The sequence below is a fragment of the Cibotium barometz genome, unplaced genomic scaffold (assembly GCF_041138505.1).
Source record: "Cibotium barometz isolate CiBa-2024 unplaced genomic scaffold, ASM4113850v1 ctg539, whole genome shotgun sequence".
NCBI lineage: Eukaryota > Viridiplantae > Streptophyta > Polypodiopsida > Cyatheales > Cibotiaceae > Cibotium > Cibotium barometz.
The window spans coordinates 1-11,450 of NW_028229454.1; the positions used below are offsets into that span (position 1 = coordinate 1).

At 46.3% G+C, this 11,450-nt stretch overlaps 1 non-coding gene across 1 annotated transcript; it reads right to left on the reverse strand.

Annotated features, from left to right (window-relative positions):
* Positions 1 to 10,388: 10,388 nt before the first annotated feature.
* TRNAA-UGC (transfer RNA alanine (anticodon UGC)) lies at positions 10,389 to 10,461 on the reverse strand. The gene has a single exon. It is a non-coding gene; the product is annotated as a tRNA-Ala (tRNA).
* Between the last annotated feature and the right edge of the window lie 989 nt (positions 10,462 to 11,450).

Sequence of the window (11,450 nt, forward strand, 5' to 3'; positions counted from 1 at the left end):
AAATCATCTCCACTAGGGATTACCAAGCATTCGGTACTAAGTGTCCTCCATTCGAGGTCACCAAGTGAACTAGGAGCAGGATTAGACTGATAGTGGGTGGCATAGATAGAGAAGAATTGATAAATAAAAGATACGGATTTCCTATATGGATGGGAATCGATGGAATAATGGCAAATTGTTCCAGTGGACTGTAAGCCGTGATGAATTGAAGGGTTTTGTTCCAACATGAAAGGGGGTTGTTCCTGACGTTTATCAATTTTTCGGACTAGTTCTGTTGAAGAGCTCGTATGAGAGTTGGCTCAACCGCCCCAACAATGGCAGAATATTTCCGAGATGTCAACAAGCAAGATGTACTTTTATTCATTGACAACATCTTCCGCTTCGTCCAAGCGGGATCAGAAGTCTCTGCGGGTAGAATGCCGTGGGTTATCAACCGACCCAGAAATGGGGTCTCTACAGGAAAGAATTACGGATCAATAACTTCCATTCAAGCTGTTTACGTACCTGCGGATGATCCGACTGACCCAGCCCCCGCTACAACATTTGCACACCTAGATGCTACTACTGTGCTTTCGAGAAGATTAGCAGCCAAAGGTATTTATCCGGCCGTAGACCTCCTCCCTTAATAGTAAGAAAGAACTATTGACTACATTAGGGATGACCAGGAAATTGAATTATTATTGCTAAGTTTTAGATTATGGTAGAAGTTTGATCCTATTGATTGACTGCGGGACGGAACGTTGAGCTTTCACCTTATCGGGCACGGCATGCATGCCAAACCAGAAGTAAGCTTGCCACCCTGGCTGTACAAGAACCCAGACAGGCGGCTGGATAAACTACATAGACCCGAAACGAAACGAAAACGGAAGGGGGGATTTGTTTGGAGAGAATGGATTGTATTTGGTTGATAGAAAGAACGGGTCGCATGGAGATAGACCTACAGAAACAACTTACTAACCTGTGAAGGGTATAGGAAAGCATGAAGCCCCGGGCCGCAAAGATGGCTCGTTCAACGCAAAAAGATGACCTTCGGAGGATAGGTTTAATCAAAGAAAGACCCGGCGCATGGAATTACCTTTCGATTAGCTCGGTCGGTGAAGCACTCGCATAGCTCGGGTGGTGTTAGGTTCACTGGTCGATCCCTCAGCCAGCATCTCATTCCCCTTGCTTATTAGTGCGGATACGAAGATGAATCTGGCTCTACACTCTTCATATACTCGATTCCGTCAAGACTTTAGCTAAGAGCATCTTTCAAGGGACCGAAGGAGGCCGGGTCGTCAGGGCTGAGAAGGCATGTACCACCTTTCTACCCTCTTATGAGGTATAGAACCCATACCACTATCAACAAAGATAGGAATAGCTGACACTACCCTCCTATCCCCTTGTTGAGGTATATACTCAATACTCATAAGGTGGGAAAGCCTCCCTCGTACCACCTTATGGCCGCTATTCCACCGTTCCCGGCTGGGCCTTCAACCGTCAGGCCGTCGGAAACCGGTCCTTTCTGGCGTGAGGCACAAATGCCGGATGCGTGCTCAAGCACCAATCGCGATGACGGCAAAAGCGACTCTGACTTTCAGGGGCCTAGCGTGCTCTTAGAGGTTGACCTTAATGACCTACAAGTCATTTTGAGGGACCATCCGGCAAGAGAAAGACTTGGGAAGAGGGTAGAGAAGGTTATCGCTAGCCTTCGGCTGGAGCTAGGCGAGATATCGTCCATCCTAGACGACGATCTTGCGCGTGGCACTTGCTCTAAAGCAGCCGCCGCCTTGGTCCGACGGAATATTGCTCGGGTCAGTAATACCATTGACCACCTCCTTTCCGACATCTCGACCTATGACTCAAGCACGTCTTGGCTCGGACGACTTGGGCTAAGGATTCCACAACAACAACAACTGCAAAAAATACAGAGTATGGTTAACGGGGACCTCGCCTCTGCTGTAGGGGATCTTATGGAAGCGTACTGGGGACGCTTCAACGAAGAGCCGGATTCGACCCCAACCGAGAATGAATCCCCAGAACAAGATGAAGATTCGGGGGTTGACTTGAATGAATACGATGGGGGGGAGGAGTGAACCATTCTGATAGCCCACTACAGACATAGGCCAAAAGTACCCGCCACGCGGACGAAAGGCGCTGAACGATTCAGCTCAGCAGAAGGGAAAAGGCCGGAGACTTTAGAGATAGGCTTGCTTTGCCAAGTAGGGCAGAGTAGGCCCTGAAGGGGGCAGGGGCTCCCTGTTTCGGAAGGGCGGGCGGCTAACGTTTCTTTAACGCCCTTCCGTTCCGTTCACTACGCGAGCGGAGCGATAAGAGCCCGCTCGTGAGGCGAATGGAAAAAAAAGTGCTTCCATTTCTACCTTAGTTTCTGCACGAAAAGACACACAGCTTGCCTACGTTCACTCCAAGTATACTCCGTTTTCATTACAGAAACGTATTACGTCAAGATTTCCTATCAAAATCTGATTATACTCATGTTCCGGAAGTTCTTAGATTGTGTAAAACCATTTTGGTTCTAGGGGCACCCTCCAATTCACTTGAGAGTGTCAAATTAGCTACAGAGAATCCTTGTGGTTAAAAACGCATAAAGACGTGAAGTGGAGCTTTGACCAAAAAATCGTTTTAATTTAAAAAATTTTTACTGAGCCAAGAGTCAGAGAGAAAAGCGTATGTCACTCACTTAGCATAGAGCGTTTTGTGAGGGCACATTACGTACAAACTTTTGGAGAAACTCGGTATGATTATCTCCCCCTATTACCCAGTCGAAATACGAAGAAACTCTATTGAATTCCATTTCTCAATGGCCACAACTTTCTTGTCAAAGGAACTTCCGTAATTGAAAGAGAATTTTGAGACTCCTGCGCATCTTTGAGAGTTCAAAGTGATTATCGTCACTTCAGCCAACACAGAAGGGGAGACTTATTTCTCATGGAGTGGCTTTCAAAAAAGTGCAGGGAAGACGAAGTGAAATATGATGACCAGGGCTATATTGAATTCTGCATATATTACTCCGTAAATTGCACGCAACGTCTTCAGAGAACAAATAGGTTGTACGGGATGGGGGCTTAATGAATCCCCCCTCCCACCGGAGGTATGGCTGAGCGGTGAAAATCATTATCATCTTTGTGTCCATCCCTTGAAATGGTTCAAATGGAGTGGGGGGGGGCGGACCCCGCCCCGAAGTGTTATAGGATAAAAAATGACTTAATTTAAGAGAATTTTCCATATTACACCAAGTTACTTCTAGTCCTCCACATCCCCAGGAGCTGAGCCAACAGATGAATTATCAGAACAAAATGATAATTCATTCTCGAGATCAGACTCATCAAACCGTGAGCGGTACGCTTTCGTGGTTGCCTTAATGGCCGGGGTTAATTCATTCTCTACAATATTGCGGACTTTCCCATAGTTCCATTGGGATAGGGGAGCGCTCCACGATAGTGTCTGCTACCCTATCCCAGTCTCCTATTTCTTGCTAGCTGAACCGAGGTCATCAATTGCGTTGTTGACTCGATCTCGGTTTTGTAGGACGTTAGAGGCGGGCGCCTGAGAGCATAGGTTTGATCTAACGTCATCCTCTAGGACAGAGGAGATTTCTGTTAGCTGCCTAGGAAGTTGCAGAAAACTCCCTCCAACTTACCGCCCAGCCGCTCTCCGCGGGTGTGACTGTTTATAATCCCCCGCAGTGTATCAAGCCCAAATTCCAGGGCTGTGCTAGGCTCCTCTTCCCATCCGGAGCTGCTTTCGCTATCGCAAAGAATGACAAAGGGACGCATAGTAAGGTGACGAATAATACTGGTTCTTGCTTGATTTTTGGTGCCGCCCTGAAAGGGTGAAAAATAGCAACTAGCATCCCTTCTGGTGGGTATTCTTTCTTCTTTTCCTTGAATTTTCCTTATTTTCCCGGCTTTTTCGCTGGGTTCTCGAGCCTTTTTCGAATGAATGACTGTTTTCGTGACCAATTAGCAAAATGGATTTGTGAACCATACGGAATCATTATTCACTGGAATGGGATGAGTAACTAATCTATGTAATCCTTCTGGGAGAGTAGAATCCACCAGGAATGCAATAAGTATTCATGATCGATTAGCTTCAAATATAGCTATGAAATCTCTACGTGCATTCGGTATAACTAAACCATCCGGAATTTAGCGTGTTATCAGTCCTTCGAAATATCTTTGCATCTTTAAAAAACGTGGACTGGAATGCCACGTGGATGAATACTCAAAGCGTTCCTCATGTTTCATATGTTCCCAATTGGTTAAGAAACCACCAATCCATTTGGAATTGATATGACTTTAATTGGTCCTTCTCGCCATTCTTTTCATTGTGTCATCGTACAAAGGATCAGTATTCACCAACAATAAATGGCCCTCCTTACGAATAATAGATCCAATCACATTACAAGCAATCTTCAAGAATAAAGGTGTTTTTTCTAAATCAATAATAGCCCTTCCGTGTCTAAATCCGTATGAATATCTTTGATAATATGGAGTGGGGGGTCCCTAATAGCCCGGATGTGCGCTTGTACTCGGTAATCTTTGAAAAATGACTTTCTTTTCCTTTCTGGAATAATACTTTTTCCTTTTCTTTTCCATTTTATATGGTAGAGCGGCGCATAATACGCTTTCTTTCTTTGATGTTCGAAATCTATGTATCCGTTTGGGAACCAATGGAACAATAGCAAATTGTTCAAGTGGACTGCAAGCCATGAGAAATTGAAGGGTTTCATAAAAATGCGCTGAGCATTGGTTCTTGGTAATCATGGCTGTTTAAGAAGTGAAGGGAGGTTCGGAGAATATTAAAGACAAGTTTGAAGAATCAATATCAGAAACCGATGAGTAAATCTAGTTTATAGGTAGAAAGAAAAAAAGGTATTAACCAATATGAATACTATTGATAGAAATGAGTTCAATACCGAGACGCAGGGTCGATTATCTGCTTGGTCAACTAGGCACAGGTTCGCCCATAGACCTTTAGGTTATGATTATAGGGGTGTCGAGACCTTACAGGTCAAAGCAGAGGAGTGGCTGTCTGTAGCTGTTGCTCCATATGTGTGTGGTTTCAATTATCTGCGTTCCCAATGTGCTTATGATGCGACACCGGGAGGACCCTTAGTCAGCGTGTATCATCTCACGCAGATGCAAGATGAGGCGGATCAACCCGAAGAAGTATGTATAAAGATCTTCGTTCCCAGAGAAAACCCCAGGATCCCATCGGTTTATTGGGTTTGGAAAAGTTCTGACTTCCAGGAACGGGAATCTTATGATATGTTGGGAATCACTCATCAGGGTCACCCACACCTTAAGCGTATATTGATGCCTGAGAGCTGGATCGGATGGCCTTTGCGCAAAGATTATGTTGTACCCAACTTTTATGAGTTACAGGATGCCTATCAGGTTGCGTAGAAACGCAAGGCACTTAGTTGAATTGAAAAAAATTGAGTAAATAGCCGGGAAATTGAGTAAATAGATTGGGACTGAAGGTCCCGGCGGTTCCGGCCGGTCATGTGTCCCCGCGGAATTAAAGAGATGAAAGAACGGTGATCGCTCTGGATTCCGGGGAACAGTTTGTTGATCCAGATCTATTTACTCAATTTTTTTCAATTCAACACATTTATTTTTTTATTCAAGCAATTCTGCAAGCGGAAAAAGGGACCGGGGTATTGAGGCAATCTTGACTCCTTGTTGACTTTGCCCAATCGAAATGACCATCCGGGACTCGAACCTTTATGGGGAAATTGAGTAAATAGAATGGTAACCTAGTGACCATGACCTAGTGAAAGGTGATCGCTTCGCGTTATAAATATAGTGATTTGGGTTAAATTGTTTGACCCTTTCCCTTTGATACTGGATTTTGGCTCGTCAGCCTCTTCCCCGGGTAAAAGGACCAAACAACCACGCCTAGATACTGAGACCATAGCGCCTGGGAGGGAGAACCCCCGTAGAAAGAGAAGCCCTGGAGGTAGGGCCTGAGAGCCACCGTATCGGGTCCGGGATGGTCGACTGAAGAGAGCATCCTCATTCTCCGCGCAACCTTTCTTTTTGGGCCGGTTCGTTAGGCCTAGCAAAGAGTTTCAGTGGCCATTTTTCACGAGAAATAAGAAGAGAGGAGCCCGCAAGTGATATGAAGACAACCAGCCAATACGCGCGTAGTGATTCCGAGACTGATGGGCAGGGACACACGGAGTGGCAGGAAGCAAGCCGGAAAACCACCTTATCATTCAGCAATGTGCATTGATTGCTACCCGAGCGGGGTTGGGTCCGCCAAAGTAAAGTGCCATGGAGCGGGAAATAGTTAGTAAAGAGTTGTTCTATTCAGTCGAATCAAGGCTGCGAACAACTAGGCCTGAAGAAAAGAAAGGTTTCGAGAGCAAAGCCGCGACCACAGCAGAAGCGAGTAATTCAGATATGAACCTGATATTACGGAAAGAGCCGTACAGCAGGAGTTATGTAGATATCTATGGGTCGGATGGCTAGGGCAAGAGACTCCATCCGAGTGTGTAAACCCGGATCAAGCGACTTTTCAGCAAATGCTGATGATATTGTACGGCTTTCCTGTGAAACGAATAGGTCAGATGGTTTAGACCAACCGGGGAAACAAGATCGAGATTGCAAAGCCACCCCCCTTCGTGGCCTAGCATTTAAGGATTGGGACAGATTGCACCTTCACCCCTCGGATTGGGTTGGAAGCGGGTTGCACCTCTCGGATTGGGTTGAAACGCTATTCCTTCTCTTGGCTTTTCGGGTTCTAACTATGCGTGTTTAAGGGTTTATCCCTGAAAATTCAAAAACTAACTGTATTCTCCGGCTGGATCCTGAATCCTAATGAACAAAGATCCCCTGATTCGTCAGAACCGTTAGAACCGTCAAACACTACGAGCTCAAAAGCTGCAACCCCATCAGAAACGGTTCCTAAAGATAAGCCACCCTCTGGTTCGTCAGAACCGTTAGAACCTTCAACTTGGCCAGAAATGGGTACGGGTCCTAAGGACCTGTTCGATATGCCTTCTGCTTCAAACAAAACACCCCCAACTGATAGAGGGCCGGGTCCTAATGATACGCCTTCAGGTTCGTCAGAACCCACTAAAGAATCTAATGATAAGAGAGACACGCAAGGCTCGTCAGAGCCGGACAGAGGACCATTAGCACCACAATCAAGCACTAACGATGCAACCCCGTCTAAATCGGGTACTAATCTCTTTTCCACTCTTGTTTACTTACCTAAAGTAATGGAAAAAACTCAATCAATCTTCGGGCGAAACTTGGCCATCTCGGATATATGGCGTTATTCACTAATGGGTTTACCCCTGATAGGCTTAATAGTACGTTTTTGGGTTCAATCTCTCCATAATCAGGAATCTGTCTCTTACTTTCGCTTTTCAACGTTAGAAAAAGTCTCGGAAGAGTAAGTAGTGGAGTGTAAGGATCTATGGGTATGAGGACTGGCAAAACCCCGGGAAGTGGAAGTCCCGGCATTACGAGTCAAAATAGTTGATAATGGGGAAGTAATCCCAGAAGTTAATCGACAGCCTGATCGCTCAGACTCGCATACGGTATAATTTGAATAAGTGAGGGGAGTAATCCCGATCGACAGCCTGATCGCTCAGACTCGCATATGGTGGAAGTGTTAGAAATGCGGGGAGTAATCCCAGGACCAAAACGACAGTCTGACAGCTCAGACCGGCTAGAATCGTGTCGAAATTCAACGTTGTAGAGCTTGCAGATCCTAGGAACTGCCTTTCCATCAAGGTTTTCATTCGACGTGTGCGTAGAACGAGTAAAATACCAGGTGCCCTAATTTATTTAGTTGAATGAACCAGACGCTGTTCAATTCCTTTTCAGTGCCAAGAATTCGCAAGCGCGATTGGACCCGCGGAAGGGCGAGCGGAGCGACGGATTCCCTTAACCTTAAAGGGGGAAGCCGGGGGATTGGCTTCTTGTAGCGACTAGTATTCTGCAAGCTCTGGATTCCCATAAGGGGGGAATCGATAGGACAGCCTTGTTTGATTCTTTAAGGAGTCGATAGCCAAAGAATTATGCCTTCTACACAAATTGACCTAGAATCAATTTGACTGGGGCGCAGCTTCATTTCTCGTTGATTTATTCTGCATAACCCTGCGTTGTCCTTTCAATCGCTCTTTCCATTTCTGTTTCCAACTTTCTTTGTGGGTCCCTCAGGCTCCTTAAACGGCTTGGCTTGTTTGCTCGGAGGAAAAACACGTGTTTCCATTCATTACCGGAAAAAGACAAAAACGATCTTAGTGGCTCAGTCGATCTTGGATCTTGCTCAATAGATCCTATCTTTGCGTATCTCACTGCGTTTGTTTAACTGTGCGGGGTCCATCGCTTCGCCTAGTCCTTGCACATGGTAGCACTTGGTTGCACCCATTCCTTCTTCGCATGGCTTAATGCATGCAAGAAGTATCTGTTCCGTAAAGGCAACGTTTCCCCCGAGACATGCGTTGCCGAGGCAGCGATGCCTCCCAAGCTTTCCGGGTGAGAAGAATGACTCAGACAAGAAGGCTATGAATGAGCAATGCTTTGAATGCCTTGGGATCCTGGAGTAAAAGGATTCGAACCTTTGCGTGTCGGTACCAAAAACCGATGCCTTACCGCTTGGCTATACTCCATACAGTGGTAACCGGGGAAAAGAAGCAAAGCTCAGAGAACGGGCGGGTTGAACCAGAGCTGGGCGCAGCAAAGCGAAAGACTGGCAAGTTGGGTATGGCAAGTAAATAGGCTTAGTAGGGCTCGAACCTACAATATTACCGTTATGAGCGGTACGTTTCAACCAATTAAACTATAAGCCCACTGTTAGCCCTCTCAGGTAATGGAGTCAATAGATTTGTTGAGGGCAAAGCGGGAAGGGAAAAAACCGACCGCATATTTCCCAATTTTTCTCCTTGAAAGATTAAGGACATAAACCTTTCAAATAGCTACACCTGGTTTTAGACCAGTTGATGTGGATACGGAGGAGCAGGATGTGCTAATAACGGAGTACCCATCATGGGTAGCATAGTTCGAGCAACACTGAAAGGTATGACTGAAGTGTAATCGTTTTGTTGGCAAATAGACATATTCCTAGGCCCGATGCACGGAAACCGAAAAAAATCGACTCGACTTTTATTCGATGATTTAGACAGAGATTTCACCACCTACCACGAGTGGAATGGCTAGGTTCTTAGGGACACCCAGCGGCGAGACAACCGTGAAAGGAAAGGCAGGGCCAAAGGATTATCATCCGTCTCAGCAGCCGCGGAGAGCTCTTTTTGATCCGCAATTTCGCTACTCCAGTTTGGTTTCATGGGCAGCATTATTACATGCATAGGGCGGACCCGAGCTCTTTTCGCTGCAGTTTTCCCCACGGCTTTCCTCCCCTCCTTTCCTTCCTTTGGAAGTGTCAGCCAACTCCTGGAATCCCCCCTTCCCCCCTTCTAAGAAAACCATGCTTGGTTAGATCAGTGTGGACTGATGTTTCGTTCCACTGGAAAAGCCGCCAAATTCGTCACTGACTGGAAAGCGGGAACGACTCACTGTCTCGTCTTATTCTCAGAGACGGGAATGCTCTCAAATGGCTAACGGTGCTTTCGACTAAAGTTCCATTTCTTAGCACAACGGAGCTTATACTGTTTATTCGTACGACAATGCGCGACGCTCCACTATCCCATTGAAAAAGGATTCCGCAATCATTTGCGTACTTAAACGCAGACTGAGTAATAGTAATTCATGCTATTCCTCGGACTCAGACCACAGAGCTTCCTAGGAACTGGGAAAATGCTATGAATCTGTTTGAATAGCTTCGCTTTTTGCCCTAAAAGTCGCTCTGAAAATGTCACTTAGGGTGTTTTAACTAAGGGAAACGAAACCCACTAGACGAACAGCTACTAATATTTCCTCATTATATATTGATATTCATTCCGAACTCGAAACGCTAAAAATTGAAATAGCAAATAAAATCAATTCGCGCGTAAATCGTACTTATATTCTGTTGCTCTTCTCTGTCTGTTCTCGATATTCATGGCAGTTTCTTGGCTGGCAGGCAAGCAAAAGGGCTAACCGCATTTCTGGACTCGTGCCCGGCGGGAGTGAAAAGAAAAGTTAGGTCGGGAGGTAGTGCACGCTCGCTGGTCCTGATATCGAAATTCTCGCATTCGTGCCGTGTGTGTCTGGTTTCAATGAATTCCGTATTATGGGTGTGGCAAACGCCGTTAGGCAGGCAACAAGCCGCGTACCCCCGGCAGTATCTTCCGGCCATAATCTGCGTAAAAGAGGTTAGCTTGCCCTCACGGGGTCGCAGCTCTTTGTCCCGGCCATTGTAGCACGTGTGTCGCCCGTCTGCTGGTGGCGCTTTTGGATTTCTATCTAATGTGCCAATCTGTATACGAATGGAGACGATCGGACTTGAACCGATAACTTCATACTTGCAAAACATGCGTTCTACCGATTGAACTACGCCCCCGTCCTCGTTCCATGTGCAGCACGTATCATATGGGCAAACACAAGGGAGCTATTGTTTATACGTGCCCATAGCCCTTTCTTCTTTTTCTAGAGTTTAGACTTTATCCAAGACACGGTCCCATCCCATCACACTGTCGAAACTATGTCATAAGGGTGTGTCGTTGGCAGCAGTAATAGTTCACGAATCTTTTCTCGGTTCACCACTTCGATCGTATCGGCGCTAGAGAGAAGTCGCTTTCTCGGGAGCCTCCTCAAGGCTACCTCATTATTTCGAAACTTCATTCCGCTCCTCTGGCCGCCTCACCCTGTTCTCTGCTCCCCAAGGATACGGGTTGTTGATTGCGCTTGACCGGCACCTCTAGTACGACACATCTTTCAGAATACGAGCGAATGCTCGGATCAGTATTTCTTAATGATTCGAGCTCCTTATTCGATTGAGAAGTACTTTTTTATTTTCTTCTTATTCTGTAAAAAAGGTTTCATGTTCTATTTCACTCCCCGATGGGGGTTCTTTTCACCTTTCCCTCACGGTACTGCTTCGCTATCGGTCACTCAGGAGTATTTAGCCTTGCAAGGTGGTCCTTGCTGATTCACACGGGATTTCGCGTGCCCCATGCTACTCGGGTTGGAGCGTAAGCCAGCCGTACTTCCGGCTACTGGACTCTCACCATCTGGGGTGCAGTACTCAACTGCTTCGCCTAGCAAAACAAAGCCTTCATCGCTCTCCCACAACCCCGTTTTCACGGTTTAGGCTATTCCCATTTCACTCGCCGGGGGAATCGCTTTTGCTTTTTCTTTCTTTGGCTACTAAGATGTTTCAGTTCGCCGGGTTGTCTCTTGTCTGCCCATGAATTCAGCAGGCAGTTCAGAAGGTTAACCTATTCGGGAATTTCCGGATCTATGCCTATTTTCAGCTCCCCGAAGCATTTCGTCGTTTACCACGCCCGGTAGAAGCCCGCGAATGCGGGTCGGCAAGCTCTTCCAACTTTC